This window comes from Natator depressus, chromosome 10, assembly GCF_965152275.1.
Source record: "Natator depressus isolate rNatDep1 chromosome 10, rNatDep2.hap1, whole genome shotgun sequence".
Taxonomy (NCBI): Eukaryota; Metazoa; Chordata; order Testudines; family Cheloniidae; genus Natator; species Natator depressus.
The window spans coordinates 67,501,682-67,520,555 of NC_134243.1; the positions used below are offsets into that span (position 1 = coordinate 67,501,682).

The 18,874-nt window shown below is 40.9% G+C and overlaps 1 long non-coding RNA gene across 1 annotated transcript; it reads left to right on the forward strand.

Annotated features, from left to right (window-relative positions):
• The first annotated feature begins 1,041 nt into the window (after positions 1 to 1,041).
• Positions 1,042 to 15,185, forward strand: LOC141995321 (uncharacterized). Its single transcript, XR_012641299.1, has 3 exons — positions 1,042 to 1,136; positions 12,314 to 12,414; positions 14,419 to 15,185. It is a non-coding gene; the product is annotated as an uncharacterized LOC141995321 (long non-coding RNA).
• Positions 15,186 to 18,874: the final 3,689 nt, after the last annotated feature.

Below are 18,874 nucleotides of genomic sequence, written 5' to 3' on the forward strand. Positions count from 1 at the left end.
TTCTGAACTGTTACAAGGCCATGACTCCTTCCCTTCCTTGTCACCTTTAATCCTCCTTCCTGAGTGAGAAAATGTGTCATATTTGCTGCTGCATTGAACATGCTGATATTTTGTTGAAACTTTTTCCTTTTGGAGCATTTTTCTGTAGAAGGGAATGATGTGACTTGTGTGCTCGGCATACAGTATAAAGAGTCACTTAGTGTAAAGAGCCATTGGCATCTCAAGCACCGTGTCATGTTAGAAAGTGGGAAATTGATTCCTTTAATGCTTAATTTTTGAAAAGTGAGGGAGGTTTAGATCGTACTCCCATTAAGTCCCTGGAGATCAAATGCAAATGTGTCCAAAAGCCATTGCCACATTTTAGATCAGTGGTTCCCAAACTTTTCCTCTCACCCCCCACCCCTTCCAGTAATATAATGGGTCCACACTCCACCCCTCCCCCAAGCCGGGAGTGGAGCCGGGACCAGGAGCAGAGCCACAGCTGGGAGTGTGGATCGGGAGCCGAGAGTGGTGGCTGGCAGCTGAGCCATGGCTGGGAGCAGGGACGCAGCTAGGCCTGGGGGCTAAGCTGGGGACGCAGCCAGAGGTTGGGCTGGAGTTGAGCTGGGGGGCTGAGCGGGGCTGGGTGGTGCTATCTTCCCACCCTTTCATGGGGGCTGACCTGGCCCACCTGGGTGTTCCTCCGCACCCCCATTAGGGAAGCGTGCCCCACAGTTTGGGGACCACTGTTTTCGATCTACATTGGCAAAGGCAAAAACATTCAGAGTTAGAGCTGCCACTACAGCCTTAACTCATTCCACTGTTGTTAGGTATGAGAGCACATGTGACACATAGAATCATACAGTGATCTCCAACTTCTGCAATTCCTGCAGCCATAATGGGGTGCAATGGTAGCCCTAGTTCGGAGTGCCCTTGTTGAATGTGGGGTTATAAGAATATTTCACATCAGGGAAAGAATTACTGCTCTAATATGATGTGACTCTCAGCTCTTATTAGTGTAGATGGTGCAGCTCACTGACCATCCTTACAAATATTTCCAGCACAGGATTTAACATCGCCTGGTCTATTCTTGCTGTTGGTCCAAGGATTGAACCTTTCTGTGATGATCTTCAGAGTCCACATTTGAGGAACTTAAGGTACTGAATAAAACTTTGGGTTAATTTTAATAAGGGAAGAGGGAAGGCTTATTAACAAGCCAGTACATGCTTTTATGTTCTGCTCCTTTTCAGCTGATTGGACAAACCACCAAGGGACCTAGGTAAGGGGCACCGTTATACATATCTAAATAAGAAGAGTGATTTTTTTATCAGTTATTTTATTTTACGCTATTACATTAAATTGTGATTTTGCCTGAAATAATGTTTTGTTATTCATCTGACTGTAGTCAGGACTGCGTTTTGCTAATATTAATATACCTCATACATTATTTAGCTGTTAATTGTGAACAGGAATTATCAAACAAAGGCTGAGACAATTTACTCAATTGCTGTCTGTGCTCACTCACATTAATGATCAAAATACAATACACAGAATGCTGCATATATAAATGAGTACAACAGGAAGGATTAACTGTATAATTAATTAACAATGGTGAATTATCCTTGACCAAGGATGTTACTAAAACGTACGTGTAAGAGCAGGTAAACACTGCAGATGAACAGCATCCTGATTCTTTAATCTACGCCTGCTATGCAACAGAGAAGCAGGGGTTTTACTTTTACTTTTTTTGAATGCCTCAAGATCTGAGCATGCTCTGTTGGAGCAGGATACAGAGCAGACTGCAGCTCTGTTCTGTGTCTGTTAAGGAAGTGAGCCCCACCTCAGCTAAAATGGGCAAAACATCCTTGGTAAACAGACCATTGGGCAGAGCTTTTCACAATTAGCAATTACTCCATAAACCCGAGCTGGCCACTGCCCAACTTGAACTGAATCTTTATCCTCCCACACCATTTTGTTTAGAAACTATTTTTATTTTTAAACAATAATACTCAGTAGCAACACCCATCCTGAAGGACATGGCCTGTTCTTACAGTAATCCCAACTCTTGCATAAATTAGCAATTACCATGCCATCCCTTCTAACTGAAGTGAAACAGGCCTGTAAATGATGAAAGTCAGAGACTAATATGTAATAACCCGTACATTTTAATTAATGAAAGGGGAACAAATTGCTTTACAATGCCGTACTGTTAAGGTCTACCCCACACAAAGGGTTCCTTCCAGTTGTTGTGACAATACATTCTTCATGATGCTGTTCTGGAAAGCGAATGAGTTGGAAATCCATCAATCGGGGACAGGCTGAAACCTCCAGAAATCATTTCCATTCCCACATTGGACTCAGACTGAGTCCCAGAGACAAAAGGCGAGTGTTTTAGTGTGTTCAGTTTCTGAGAGCGGGATTGTGCCGTAATTTAGTTCGAGCAGCTGAACTCTTTTGTCATCTGACTTCAAACTAAGCCTTGAATCCTGCTTCAATAAATGCTTAGAGCAGGTGACAAGGGTGGGGTGTGGGAGATTTGCTAAAAGCTCTTTTCAGCATTATGAGCCTGGGTTTACTTCCACACTGGCTCAGGCCCTGGTATAATTTAGAACTTGAGCGGGGCTAATCTAAACTCTACCAGTTGCCTTTGGCCCCCAGGGGCCAGGATGTTAACTGCCACATGACCTACACCGGGGAGAGTATAGCCAGTTCCATACCACTCAGGAACTCCTCCTCACTCGGACACTCATTAACTGCCTGTTTAACCATGTTTCCAGTCTCTTTGTGTTGCGGTAGTGGGGCCAAGGATCTGAGATATGTCCTATTAAAATGGAAAGCAGAATACGTATCAATAACACAAAACATTCTGAGCGATATCAAACAAATTTAAGGGTAAGGCTGTGTGAGTCAGGACTGCATGCATGAGGAAGACTGCTCACATAGGACTGAGCCCTAGCAAGGAACAAGGCTTTAAGAAGCAGAGAGCAATACGAAACTATAAAAAGTATAAGTCAATTTTTTTCTGTAAGTGTTTGAGAGTCTTTCGCACTCATTTTGGTTTTGTCATCAGATTATTAAATCACATCTTGGAGTTTATCTGACACCAAAGGAACTAGTAGCAGAGCTTTGTGTGTAAAGCACGTGATCCCTACAAAGTTTTCTAAAAGTTTGCACTTTCAAGATGAAAATGATCATTCAGTCATTCTGCAAATAGATTTAAATAGTATCAAATTTTTCCTTGGGGAGAGAATAACAAGACAATTATGAAAAGAATATTTCACAAGACAGACTAGATCCAAAACTCACAGCAAAGTGCTGGAGGAAATAGTGTGGGGAGCCATCTTTAGTTCTTGTGTAAATGTCCCAGAATGAAAAACTTCTGGTCTGATGTTAGAAAAATAATCCAAGAGTTATTTTAGGAATATAGCCTCCAAATTCCTACTTTTAAGGTGTAAATCAAGCAACTGTCTGGATTTACTGAAATAAAACAATACCAGTAGAAAACTGTTCAGAATTATTGTGACTGTGGCCAACAAATGTATTTCATCACTATGGTTGCAAAAACAAACACCAACCAAAGAACTGTAGTTGAAGAGAATAAAATAATTAAGGGAAATGGAACAATTTTATTGCCTGGGTTAGATTAACAACTGAATTATCTGAGGAAAGATGAACAAAGTGGGGTGAACTGGATACAAATACATCATTTGATCCCTAACCTCTCCAATTACACTATCATGTAGTTTAAGGATTTAGTTAAAAACTTGGACCTCACTTGGATCCTCCAGTATGAAACCACCTCAGCCCCATATATGAGTGGTGGATGGGAGAGAGTTGGCTCCAAATCTCTGGCTCTGAGCTCAGCTCTACAGTTTGGGATGTAAATTAGATCCAAAATTGGAAGGGGCTTATTTTCTGTCTGGTTCGGACGCAGCCCAAGATGACAAAAATTCTTGAGAACACCTGAGCGCCTGAAACTTCTGCCATTCAAGTTTAATTACACCCCTAATAACAAGTACTAAAATACTGTACTGTTAAGAAAAAGTGTAATTTTTCTATAAAACATAAATAAAAAGATTTCTTTTAATTATTGCAAACAGGGCTTTTAAAGAAAATAGATAAAGGTTAGAAATGAAAACAAAATGGGAATAAAGAAAAGGGCTAAGAACAAGGAAAAAGAGAAGTCAGATGAGGATGAGAAAACAAAAATCCCCCATAAATACCAATCTCAGTCCCCTGTCTTCTCTATTTGTATTTGTCTGTTTGGGGCCCAACTCAGCAAACCTTTGCTTGTGCAAGTTCTTGCTAACATGAGTAATTCCACTGAGACAAAATCTCTACATATCTATTCCAATCTCCTTCTCTTCAACCTTGACTGTGCAAAATGCTTCTGGTAAGATCATCTTCCTGGTTCATCACTCTGACTGCTTCAACAACTCTCTTTCCATTACTTCACCAGCTATCCACTCTCCACTGCATCAAATACAACCTTCCTTCTACCTTTCTGGCCGTTCATGACTTAGGGCCATTAGGGTGGATGGGACTATTAATCTGTCCTGAAGTAGACTGCCACCTTTGCTCCATCAACCTTCCCAGGTTTTACCACCCACCAATCAGTTTCTCCTTTCATTGCCTTCTCCCAGGTCATACCTGTATGCATAAAGGAATTCCCCCCCACACTCCAAATATCCATAAAGTCACTACCTTACCCTCACTCCTAACCCTCTTTAAACGTTGCTTCTGCCACGATGCCTAGGAAACTTGACATCTGATCATAAATGCACTGTGACTACTGCTTTGCTGTGCAGTAAGCATTTTGCTGACACCTTGTCCTCCTGTCTCCACCCCATCTGTTTTGTCCACCTGTTCCGTTTTGTTGTAAACCAAAATTTTAAGCTCCTTAAGGCAGCGACTGTCTTTGTGCTTCATGGCTGTATGGTGCCTAGCACAAGGGTGGGGGGGGTCTCCTTCCTTATTAGAGCCTCAAGGCACTACTACTGCTGTAATACAAATAAATTATACTGGTACACTCATATTTGCATAGGTACTGAAATATGAGGGTGATGGGTGCAGTATAAAACCTAAGCAAACAGAATAGGATAAGGACCAGTTGTGTGAGTAATCATTTTCAGGATTGCCTCCTGAGATTGTAAGATCTTTGTGGCAGGGATCTGTCTTCTCACATGTTTGAAAACTCCATGCACGTGTATGGAACTATATAAATTACAAATGCTAGTTATTGTTAATATCATGATACCCTCTTTGACTCTTATGCTTGGCAGAAATAATCAAATAGAAGCACTTCACATTTTCAAAGCAGGGTACAAACAATTATTCCTGTGGCAGGTAAATAAGTATCTGCATCCCCGTGGTACAGTCCGGGAAACTGAGACAGGCAGGTTAAATGATTTGCATAAAAGTAGCAGAGGAGGAAATAGAACTGAGAAGTTCCTGGCTTCCACTACCATGCTTATTGTTCTAGACTGCGCTCCTGCTAAAGAAAAACATGATCTTTACTCTCTAGACTTACACTGAAACTAAGTAATATAGCCGTATTTTAAAAGAGACTGTGGATTTAAGTAATACATTGATGCACTTCCAAATATTTTTGGCACCACTCTATTTAGAAGTAAAAGATAAAGTTCCATATTTATATTACAGTTTATGGATAGCCATAAACTTTACTGCAAATGTTTCCTCACTGGAAAAGAACTTAAGTTTTAATCAGAGTTGCATAAAATCTAACCCACCTCATCCAAATTATTTTGTACCGTGAATGGTGCTGAAATATACCGAAACTAACAACTTTCAAATAGTTTCTCTACTTTGACTATATATTTTATACGTTTTTAGAAAAGTAAATCATATAAAAGTATTTTCCCCCTAGTCAGCAATAAGAATGACATCATAGAGAGAGAATGTACACAGTGCAGAAAGTGTCCTGCTGGTTTGTATTAGCTTCCCTGGTCAGACACATCCTATGTAGCACTGGGTAAGATTTACCAGTTTGAAAATAGACAGGCAGAGAATTCATTGTGGCAAGAAATTTCTTTGCAGCAATCTTAGGAACATCCTTGGAAGATGACTACGTGGTCATTCTTAGTCAGACTAGAAATATGGTCAAATCTGTCTAACTGTGATATACCCCATTAAAAGAAAACATGGTAGCTGATAATGCCAGGCACTATTATGAATGGTCTTTTACAACACAGACAGAGAGGTGAGAGCCTTCCTAAGACAGATGGGAAATTCACTTAGTTGTGGTGGAAAAGACAGGCCCTTTGACAACAGGGGGAAAATATTGTATACCGGGAACCAGCCTACAAATGATATGCTATTTTCAGTCTTCTGTCACTGGAATGCTCTTCACAAGGTTTATTTCTATGGGACTCTGTTGTTCATTCTCTGGGACTACTGTTTCTTGTGTTAGTGATATAACATATCACACTAGAAGGTAAATCACACACATTTCTTTCCTTTGCTGAAACAGAAATGGATTATTCATAAGGGTGAACTGAAAATCTCTGCATAGAGAAGGGTCTGCACATATATGCACATAACTTCCAATAGTGTCAATAAGCTGTGTATGGGAATATTGAGTGTCTGTAAGGAGTATGAAAGGCAACTTCAGTATTCCTTCCCGCCTTGCTCTCCCTTCCTGAATACAGTACCTGTGCAATCCCTTCTGAAATATATGCAGAGTATATTAAATAAGTTTTTTATTTTCATTTTGTGGACGGCCTAAAGCTGTTGGTTGACTGACTGGACACAGCCAAAAGAGGTCTCTGTTGGTATCCCTGTTGCTAAGATCTCTGTCCTTAAGCCCTACATTTCCTGCAGAAATGATTGCGGCAAAGAGTCCTGTGGCACCTTATAGAATAACAGACGTATTGGAGCATAAGCTTTCGTGGGTGAATACCCACTTCGTCGGATGCATGTAGTGGAAATTTCCAGAGGCAGGTATAAATATGCAAGAAAAAATCAGGCTAGGGATAACGAGGTTAGTTCAATCAGGGAGGATGAGGCCCCCTTCTAGCAGTTGAGGTGTGAACACCAAGGGAGGAGAAACTGCTTTTGTAGTTGGCGAGCCATTTACAGGCTTTGTTTGTTTAATCCTGAGCTGCTGATGTCAAATTTGCAAATGAACTGAAGCTTAGCAGTTTCTCCTTGAAGTCTGGTCCTGAAGTTTTTTTTGCTGCAGGATGGCAACCTTTAAATCTGCTATTGTGTGTCCAGGGAGGTTGAAGTGTTCTCCTACAGATTTTTGTATATTGCCATTCCTAATATCTGATTTGTGTCCATTTATCCTTTTACGTAGGGACTGTCCAGTTTGGCCGATGTTCATAGCAGAGAGGCATTGCTGGCACATGATGGCATATGTTACATTGGTGGACGTGCAGGTGAATGAACCGGTGATGGTGTGGCTGATCTGGTTAGGTCCTGTGATGGTGTCGCTGGTGTAGATATGTGGGCAGAGTTGGCATCAAGGTTTGTTGCATGGATTGGTTCCTGAGTTAGAGTTACTATGGTGCAGTGTGTTGTTGCTGGTGAGAATATGCATAAATGATTGTAGCCCTGGAAGGATAATCTGGTCCTGCATTTCTAACCATGTTAGTAAAAGTTTGAACAACAGAGCATTTGTATGCTGGTGGGTGGTTGTAGCCAGACAGCCAGCCCCCCCTCAGACCAGCATTGCTGGAAACACACGGGAGCCAAAACACCAGGGCACTCCAGCACAGCCTTTGAAGCTGAGAGAAGCACAGGTGTGCTGCGACAATGTGCCTCTGGGAACGTATACAACAATTGGGCTCACAGCAGGCAGAGGCGCTGTGACAGACATGGCTCTTAGCCCCTACTAAAACAGCATGATGCACACACACCAACATCCTAGGTGGGAAAATATTTACCCTGATAAAAGAAGTGTCCAGTAGTCGAAACTTATTGTTTCTCCCTTGCAAGTGTGAACTACTCTTGCGAGAGCTGGCGTCACCCCGACAGACCAGCCCCAATTTAGCATAGAAAGGAGAAAGAGAATAAAGGAGTACAGAGGTATAAGTAGGGGACCTACAGCACCATGATTTTTGTGTGCTTTTCACTATCTATCTGCTGGTCAGATAAGTGACAGCCTCCCAAGGCTTCTGCAGCTAAGAGGGTCCCTGAGCCTTGTCCCTTATTCGTCTTTCCGCGGAATTGAGTGACCGATCCTGGCTTGGCACCGCTGGAATCGAGAGATGCAAGGAGGGGAAGAAGCACCCACACCTGATCTCCTATCTTTAGTGTACACATATTTTGAAATAGAGCTCTATACTTTGTTTTCTTTCTTTGGGATTGTAGCTTCAGTTTTGTAACTTGTTTGTGTGTGTAACATCTCTACACTTAAATAAGTAGGCACTAGCAATTTTGTAACCACATGATTAGAATCTAGTTTAATAAATTTTGGTAACCATTTATGCATAAGCCTGACTTGTTTCTCTGGTTTACTGTGAAGCAGCCAACACAATTAAAGAACCTCAGCCGTTTTGGCTATAAAGCCTGGCCATTAGGTGAGAGTACTAAGAGCCTAGCGTTGAGTTGTGCCGCCTCCACGGGGCAAACTCTTGGGGCACCTGTCAGTCAATCCTGACTGCCCGCTGCGAAGGAGCTCTGAGCTCTAGCAGTTAAAGTCACGGGTGTGGAGAGGCTCTTAGTGCTGCCATTGGGGCACCTGTCAGTCAGTGTTGACTGCCCGCTGCGAAGGAGCTCTGAGCTCTAGCAGTTAAAGTCACGGGTGGTTAGGACCTTGGGGCATCCGTCAGCCTAGCCCGGGCTGCCCGCCGCGAAGGGACAGTGCGTCCTAGCGGTTAAAGTCACGGATGGTATAAACGGGCATAGCTGGCACCTCACCAAACATCCCTGGCCATCGGCTAACAGTGGTAGACAAAGCCTGCTCATACACGTACATTGTTCAGACTTTTTAGAGCTCTATGACAACATCTAGCCAATGGCAATTGTGCAGATGTCTAAATAATGATGGCAGTAAGGTCCCACTAGTACTGATATAATTAAGGAGATGGGTTGAAAAGAGACGGAGGAGATAAAGGAGAGCAATGAGTAGAAAAAGCTTCTTATGACTGAACTGTGAATTTTCTAAAAGATCCCAACTCACTAGCATGAGGCATGCTGTGCTGATGGACTGGCAGTGATACACATACAACTGTTTTTGTCTGGCATACAGGTGTTTAACTTGGCATCTGCTAGCTAATCATCAAGCAGCCAAACATTTGGAGGGCTCACCATGTTTAACAGAAAGTGGTCCTTGTCCTTCTCCATAACAAGCTCGGTACATGTGCTGGAGCTACTGTTTCACTTCCTCCCTACTCACCTCCTTGACTTCGACTCACTGTCCAAAAACCCAACCCTACTTGGTAACTAAGCAGCAGACTGTTAGTGAAGGATTTAGATAGAGAAGGAGTTTATAATCGCTTGAGATCTTTATTTTTGGGTCTGGGCTTTTACCAGTTCATTCAGTAGAAGTGGAGAGGGAGCAATGATAAGCTGTTGATGGTACCCAATATTCTGATTGTTTGTTGTTTTTTTCAGGAGCTGGTATTAGCATTTTGTTGTTCTTCAGAAAGTTCCTTTTGTTTTGAATACTCTGCCTGATTGGTAGAATGATGAGCAACAACTGAGGGAGTGTGTGTGTATGCCCCTTTGATTTGTTTGAGAAATCCAAAGAACAACCAGAACCTGTAAGATCGGGATAAAAGGTAGCCACTTATTTCTGTAGAAAGTGTTCATCTGTATGGTGTTAAAACTTTCACCAGAAGCTAGTAAGAGTGTTTTCCTTAGTATACGATTAATCAATGACAACTTATTTTGATGATCCTATACATGTAACTTGTATCCTATGGAGGTGCTTGGAGTTTATGGAAACAAAAGGAACTAATATTCATCCCTCCTTGCTTGCTCATGCAGTTTAAACCATGAGCCAGAAGTACATTTCTTAATAAAACTCAATCCTGTTTCTAATTCTCCCCTGGACTTTTAAATATTACTACTGTGGATGTAGCAGCCCATTTCCTCTTCAGTGATTTTCTTATGTAGTCTGCACGATCTTTGGGGGAGACAATTTGCCTTGTCTATGGGTCTGATCCTGCATTCTCTGAGCATCCCAAACTCCCATTGATTTGGAAAGGACACGATGGGTCTGATTCTTGGCTGGGTTAGATCTGCTTGTGCTCCAGAGATACAAAACAGCCTGAGAGCTAGCACAGCCAGCCTCTGGAAGACCCCTCAGCATAGAGGAGACGGAAGGTGAGACTTCCCCAACAGGTAGACTATATAAGAAGAAATGTGTGTTGCTAGTTTGATGCTGAGATGTAGCTTGATCGTATGTGTGTTGTGATGCAGTAAAGTGAAATCTTTACGCTTTTTGTCCGGGCACTAGACTGTGGAAATGTCAATACTTAGACAAGAACAAAAAACAGTTCTTCATTGTGTTTTAGGATGTGTACTGACCTTGTGGAGTAGAGGCACTCTCATTCTGAGGAGATGGGTGTCGTATTCCAACCTAGATCACTAATGTCAGGTATAAATAATGAGTGAAATGCAAAATCTCTGTCTACCCAGAACACAAGGTTGAACTGAGACCTGGTGTAAAAAGATGCAACTCCAGTAACTATTTATACCAGGCCTGAATCCAGCCTGGAGTGATTAGACAGTAGTTTACAATTCCCTTTTGCTTTATCTGAGTTTACAAATGCCAAAGAAGCTCATCCAGACCATAATTTTGTCATTAACAGACTTCTTCCTGTGCCAATTTTGGTGGATAATCCAAACGTTCTGACTTGACGCGTCAAGGGCAATTAAATATTGCAAAAGAAATCAAATACCTTCCATGTATTGAGACAGATGAGTACAAGACATCCAAAACTTTTTCACTTAAATTCAGCTCATCTATCAGTAGCACAAATAATTTTAGATGTAAAATTCTGGATACATCTTTGGCATGTAGCAGCATGAATTGCCATTGCAATAGGATGAAGGCTATTTTTAAAATTGTTTTAGATGAGTACCCGAAATGTGTTTATATAATTGCTTTTACTTAACAACATGCTTTATTCATTTTTTTTTGGTCTTGTTATTATAGACTTTTTTTCCACTGCCTTCTAGTACAGAAAACACAATGCTGTCGAGTACAGTATGATAAGGCAATAGGCATAGCTTATATGATCAGATTTCTAAGGAGTGCTCCAAGAAATGCTATTATCATCAATGTTCTCTCAATACACTTCTAGGTAAACTAAATACTCGCACACAATCACAGAATAACTATTTTTAAACAAAGCTGTCTAGCAACTCAAATATTACAGTGATAGGGGACTAATAAGTGCTTAGTTGTCCTACAGTATTTTATGTGCTCTTTTTCCTTACATAATAAGAAACTGTAACAGTAAAACTTTTCTGTGTGCTTAATCCACAGGAGTGGTTTGGAAAGTATCTTGGGTCTATACAGTTCAGAAGAGCCATTACCCATAATGAAGTGCTGGTTGCAGGCACCCGTGTTCTGTAATAATCCCTCAACCAACAATAGGGGTTTAGTCCTAAGCAATCAGTGTGGAGACTCTGAGTTTACCAACTTCTGCTTTATTCAGGCTTTTCATCAGCATGGGGTTTATATCAGCAAGTGTCCAACCTCTATTTAGCCCCTTATTTTAAAAACAATTATACAGAATTGTACAATAAAGGTGCCAAACTCTACAGTTTACAGTAGTGTTACTGGACTGTTGTAAACGTTACTCTGGGATAGGGTAGTTTTGTGTGTATTGTTTCTTTTAAATGGTATCTTCAGAAGGGAAGAGTGGCAGATAACAGCAGGGAATTGAATGTGTTTACATTTAGGATGGGCAAATTCATTTTGCCATTGCTTGAACGTTGTGGCTTTGCATTCTCCTTAGGAGAGACTGTGAAAGTGGGCAGTAGGGAGAAAAGAGGAAAAAATCAATGAAAAAGGGTGGAAAATGGAGCCAAGAAAGTGCAGAGTGGAAAACAAATCCAGTGAGGTCTGTATAAAGGAGAAAAGAGGGAGAATGAAAAACTTTAATGCAAAAAAATACATGCGTCAGCCTAGATTTTAGGGGGTGGCCTGTGCCCTTAATTGACATCACAGTTAATAGAAAAAATGTATTTCTAAAAAAAAACCTAATCATTTTTTAAAAGAAATATGGATTTAAATTACGGAATAACCAGATTCTGAAGCTTCACTATTTTTATGAACTCAGAATGTAGTTTGAGACATTTGCAAAACTTTGACATATAATTTTAACAATTTTGTATATCTTTGTTTCTATTGCAGTTATATCAACAGCTCCTGAAACACCTCGAAATCCCATAACCCTCAACCAAAGAATGTGCAATTTAATGGATAAAGCCATCTGCTTTAAGGTTAGAATGCTGGTAGGTTTGTGTTTTTATTCCAATGTCTCTGCATACCTGGTTTTTTCCATGTGATTTGGATGACTACATATTTACCATTTAATCTGTCAAGAAATATGATGACCTCTTTTGACCTATTAAGTAAACAGAACTGTAGCTTTAGCCTACTCAAATATGATGCATCTGACTAAAGCATTTCAACATCTTCATTTCCAATGTTGTGCTTTTAAAAAAGGAAGTATGTTCTTTTATGACATTTTGGACACAAACAGGGGCTTGCATGAGTAAGTAAATGTGTTTTGTTTGATCTCTGTAGCTGTTACATGACACATTTAATTAGAGCAACACTGTGACTGGCAGATGTGATGCTGCTATGTAATAATCTAAGAATACTGCTATAATAATTATATTAATACTGCATGTGACTTGGTCAGTGAGATTGTTACTGTTTAACTATATGGGTTTATTAGACATTCTTATATGAACATATTGATTTAGTGTAACAGTGGACCATTGGAAAAACAAATAGGAAAGTAACACAGTGGATCTAAATAAGTAACCTCGGAACAAACACTTGGAAGCAATTACAAGACAATGGCCCATAAACTCCAGCCTGAAGTTGCACAGCTGTTTTGTGAGCTAACAGATCAACGAACAATCAGCAGTCAAAAAGTGACAGTTTCTGGGAAAAGGGATGTGACGAAAAAGACATAGTGGCCTATTTCGGAGTATGCAGACACTCTTGCCGTTTTTAAAGGAGACTTTCCCTGAAGCAGAGAGAGAACTGGTTTGTGAAGCCAACAGGGTTAACTAGAAATTGAATAGGGTTCTATAGAAATTACCTTGTATTACATTGCAAAGGTTTTTAGAGTACCCTTTCTGGAGTCTCTTCTAACCCTTTATATAGAAAGGGTATAATTTTCATTGTTTTCTTAATTCTTCAGGGTGGTTCAAAAAAGCAAGAGAATATAATCTCCTAATAAATTCTCTCAGACTTTTCCATAGGAGTTCAATGTCACTTCTGGGCCATTATTAACAAAGCACTTGCTTCCATTACCACTACCCATAACTCTCTCTGTTCTTTGTTCCTATCCGCACTCCCCATGTATATCATGTTTTTGCCCAAATTAGTGCATACATGGGTACATTTTCTGTAGCTCTTTCAAAGTTTGGCCCCTGGTTGTGCAATATTCATATTTCTCCAATCCTCAAAACAGAGGAACATGATAAAATATTTACTTTACTCCGACACTTGCCAAAGATGCCAAGCTATAATAATTTTTGTTTTGTTATGATACATTCCATCAGAGGACCTTAACAGGCTTTACAAACACTAATGATTTACTAATCATAATGCACCTGTGAGCTAGTTAAGTATTATTATCCCCACTTTACAGATGAAAAATGGAGGTACCAAGAGATTAAAACCCACATCTTCAAAAATGAACATTAATTAACAAAGAGGCCACTTTTTTAAAGTTTGGGTGCAACTGATTTTGCCGTTGTCACGCAGGAAGTCCAGTAAAGTTGGCAACTCAAGATAGTGATATTATTTACAGAAAGCTCCTTCGTGTGATGTTGTTGCCAGTACATAGATGTCACTCGAATACACTGTATTATAAATCAGAGTGAAAGGCTAAGAAAAATATAGAAAGTACCCACCTTTAAAATTTCAACAATAACAAGCTGGGTGTGGCCACTCTAAAACTAACAGATGCTTAGGAGAAGGGAAGGGTGGGAAGGCTTTCTGCTTACCAGTTCCACAGTCTAGTTAGTAAAAAAACATCTGACACCAGTGTGGCCTGAAAGACCCTGAGACTGGGTGGGGCTACAGCGATTACAATGAATAAAATTAATAAACTGTGTTGGTAGGGTTTGGAATATAGTTCTTGAACCAAACATTTTTTTTTATTCGTATAATTAACTTAATATTTGAGTAATTGTGAATGAAAACTTAAGAATTGTTGCCTGCATTTTAAAAAAGTTTACGATCTTTAAACTTTTTTTTTTTTCCCCTCCCCCAAGGAGCCTGTGAGGCTGTTCCCTTAAAGCTGATCCTGAAAGCTGCTGCTTCATGCTTAATTTGCTGCGCTTCAATTGGACATTGTGACAGTTTTGGTGTTTATGAACAAGACTGCTATTTACAGAAAATGTTGCCTCCCATTTGACAGCAGTTAGATGCTGAGAGAAACTCACTGGAAAGTGGGTAGGTCAGAGATGGAAAAAGCAGATTTTGCACATGAAAAACTCCCTGGAAAAGAGTTTACAAAATGGTAATGACCTGAAATTTCTTTGAAGAGGGATTTTAAGGATCTAAACCATATGGCTTGACCTGAAATCAACTTTGTGGAAGTGAGAGACATCCTAATTCTGGAAAAATATAAAAAACATCTCACATATAGATCCACCCACTCTTCCAGTAACCCACAAACCCTGAACTGTCTCTCCAACATATGAGGTCACCTGGAACAGGCACTTAGTTTGTTGAATTCTCCTTTTATTTGGGTTTGTTCATTTAGTTCTGATTCAAGATGAATTAGAGCATAAGGAAAAATTTTAGAACTACATAAAATTATGGCCAATGTTCTTTACTGTTCTAGAAGGTTCTGTTTAAAAGACTTCTTCTTCAATCTTATCTAGATTAGGAATTTGATTGTGAGAAAAGGGAGTATTTTCTGTGTGGAGTGTTTGTAGACTCACCATTTAAAATATACATTGCTTTACATCAACTTTGAAGCTAGGAATTTATTTTAGTTAACCTGCCATGGAACAGAACAGCCACTTCTCAAAAACCCTACAAGCTGGTTGCAGCAAGCCCCATACCTAAGTGGGTTTTGTCTGAGGATGTTCAGCACATCCCATTTATTCAAAAGCTAACTCCATAAACGTATTGTTTCATTTTATTTTTCCTAACACGTTGTGGGGGGCTGGAGGGGTGTGATATCCTACCTCAGTGTAATCTCAAATCTTCATCCTATTGCAAGTTGGGCATTTAGGGGGTCTGATCCAAAGCCCATTGAAGCCTATTGAAAAATTCCCATTGGCTTCACTGGGCTTTGGAACAGTTTTGAACAATGCTCAGCTGGTGCTTCAGATATAAGGAAAAGATAAGGTTATAAAAGAGGAAGTTAATAACCACAGAGGTGACTATGATTCTCACTTTGCAACAGTAAGTACATCTGGAATAGAAGGCATTGTTAATACAAGGCTGCTACTGCTGTTGTAACTTGTGTATTTGGATTGGTACTACCAAGTAAATACCCTCCTACAAATAATATAGTCAGTGCTGGTTGTCAGCCTGGGAAAATTAGGGATATTGCTGAACGGTACAAGTAGGTCCACTCCCCCATCCGTCTTCTCCATTAATCAAACCAGGAAGAGATCACGCCCTTTTGCAGAGAGAGCTAGAACTAACCACTTACAGAGAAATTAAACCTTGCAACCCTTTGTTCCTGTAGCTCCTGATCAAGAGAAAAAATATCCTCAGCCTGCTGTGGAGAAATGTAGCAAGTCTGATTGTTGGTAGGAGACTGAGAGAGTTGATCGTATCTGACTGATTTCTACATTAGGATGCAGTGGTGAAAGTAACTTAAAGGATTTACCAGTACGCTGGAGTCCTGAGCAGGGGGGCGGGGCCTCGACCGGAAGGGGCGGGGCCTCAATCAGGAGAGGTGGGGCCTTCAGAGCCCCAGGCCCTTTAAATCTAAATTTAAAGGGCCTGGGGCTTCGGCTGCGGTGGTGGCAGCTGGGAGCACTGGACCCTTTAAATCACCAACGGAGCTACCAGCTGCGATGGCGGCTGGGAACTCCGGGTCTTAGGGGCCATTTAGAGGGCCCGGGACTCCAGCCTCCGCTACTGCAGTGGAGCCCCAGGCCCTTTAAATCACCCACGGAGCTCTGGGGGCTCCTAGCTGCTGCCACTACCTCGGGGCTCGGACGGTGATTTAAAGGGCCCAGGCTCTGCTGCGGTAGCGGCGGCCGGGAGCCCCAGGCCCTTTTAAATGACTGCCAGAGCCCCGCTGCTGCTACCCCAGGGCTCCGGCAGTGGGGCTCGGGTGGCGATTTTTAAAGGGCCCGGGTCTCCAGCTGCTGCTGGGAGCCCCAGACCCTTTAAATTGCCGTCTGGGGAAGCCGGTCCGGTCTGGCGTACCAGCTCTTGCCGATATGCTGGACTGGCCTGGCTTACTTTCACCTCTGATGATGTGCATCCAAGTAATGAAAAAGCACTTTTGGGAGGAGGAGGGGACAAAATGTAACAAAGACCCCAGGAGGCAAGGAGAAGAAACAGGCACAAGAAGAGGCAATGCCAATCAACTGAACTTTGTCCACACTTGCCCCCTTGCTTGGTTACACTTTTGAAAGTGAGGAAAAAGTTATCCGGGCAGTTGAACAAATAAGTTGCAACTAATAATTTACTAGACAAATTTAGCTTCTTATTCTTTCCTGGAATAACTGAAAGATCACAATTCCCTGAATTTATTAACTAACCAATACATACCTTTTCAAATTTGACTCTTTGGAATTTGAGCTGTGATTGGTCAGATGAGTCACATAGAATTATATGTTATCTTATTAGACAAGTGAAGAAGGTTTCTGTAAATGTTTATGTATATGGAGTACTATGTCCAATTTTCGGCCCCACACTACAAGAAGGATGTGGAAAAATTGGAAAGAGTCCAGCAGAGGGCAACAAAAATTATTAGGGGGCTGGAGCACATTACTTATGAGGAGAGGCTGAGGGAACTGGGATTGTTTAGTCTGCAGAAGAGAAGAATGAGGGGGGATTTGATAGCTGCTTTCAGCTACCTGAAGGGGGGTGCCAAAGAGGATGGATCTAGACTGTTTTCAGTGGTAGAAGATGACAGAACAAGGAGTAATGGTCTCAAGTTGCAGTGTGGGAGGTTTAGGTTGGATGTTAGGAAAACTTTTTCACTAGGAGGGTGTTGAAGCACTGGACTGGGTTACCTAGGGAGGTGGTGGAATCTCTTTCCTTAGAGGTTTTCAAGGTCAGGCTTGACAAAGCCCTGGCTGGGATGATTTAGTTGGGGATTGGTCCTGCTTTGAGCAGGGGGTTGGACTAGATGACCTCCTGAGGTCCCTTCCAACCCTGATATTCTATGATTCTATTATATGACTTTGAAATTAATTTGCCCCAGATGTTTGTGCCAGTAAAATTTGATCACTTGAATGCTCTCAGAAAAATAATACAAATGGAGCAAGAGAATGGGTGAAATACATTAATTAAAATTCAAACTTATTAGTGGACAAGGAGTTGGAGCTGATTCAGAGAATATTACATCATTGTTAAGGCACTGAACGGGGACTTGGGAAATTTGGCCTTAATTCTCTGTTCTGCCACAGACTTTCTGTGTGACCTTAGACAAGTCACCTAGCCTCTCTGTGCCTCAATTTCTTACATCTAAAATAGCGATAATAATTTCTTTCTCTAGCGCTTTGTCTTGTTTGTTTAGAGCTTAAGCTCTAAAGAGTGACTGTCTCTTATTATGTTTATACAGTGCCTAGAACAATGTGACCCAACCTCTGATGGGGCCTCTCAGTGCTATCATAATGTAAATACCATAATATAGATTATAAATAATGATTGTCCAGTACTACTTTCCTTTGGTTTCCAGGCAAAGTACATAATATGTGTGTTTCAGGAAAACCCAATGCTTTTTGGCCCATTCTCCCACCCCCAGTAATATAAAAATGCAGATCATGTAATGCCCGTTTGGAGTCAGATGAGTTTGCAAAATACCCTTTCACTGTCTTGCTGGAATTTTAAACACCAGTTTAGGCCTACTTGAGATAGAAAAAGAACTTCCCAAAGTGAGTTTCCTCAAACAACTGGGATTTGGAAGTAATTTCTCAAAATAATTCTAGGTCTAAGGGGGAAAAAACCATCAAAGATGTAGAAAATGCTGTTCTAGGCTCCGTTTGGGTGTTTAGCTGCACCTTTTTTGCTAGCTTGTGCCTTTCTAGGATTGAATTTGCATTTGAAAAAAGAGAAAGAGGGGAGAAAAAACTACCTTGCTATTACAAGAATATTAGTGCTGTGTGATTTTGTGCACATGCAAGTCAAAGTGAAAGCAATAGACGCTCCTAAATGTCTAAGCATGGGGGGCAGTTCCTGTCAAATTCTTACAGTATGACTGGATATATGATTAAACTAAGACCTTTGTTTAGTAAATATTAAATATTCCCTGGTCCTTTATATCCTGTCGTCATTTCCTCTGCACAGCTTACAGCTGTAGCTTCAAGCTAACGTGCAGAAGTCTTCTATTAAGCATGGTTTCATAATGAGTATATTTAACCATTTTAGCAAAGATCTTTTCTGAGGGTATTTCTCTCTGCAAAGTTCTTGGCTTTCTGTAGACATCCTGAGTGTATAAAATGTGCTTGTATTAATTTCTTAGCCTTGAGTAAAAGGTATAATCAATCATTTCATTCATTATGCATTGAAGAAGCCTGTATGTATTTT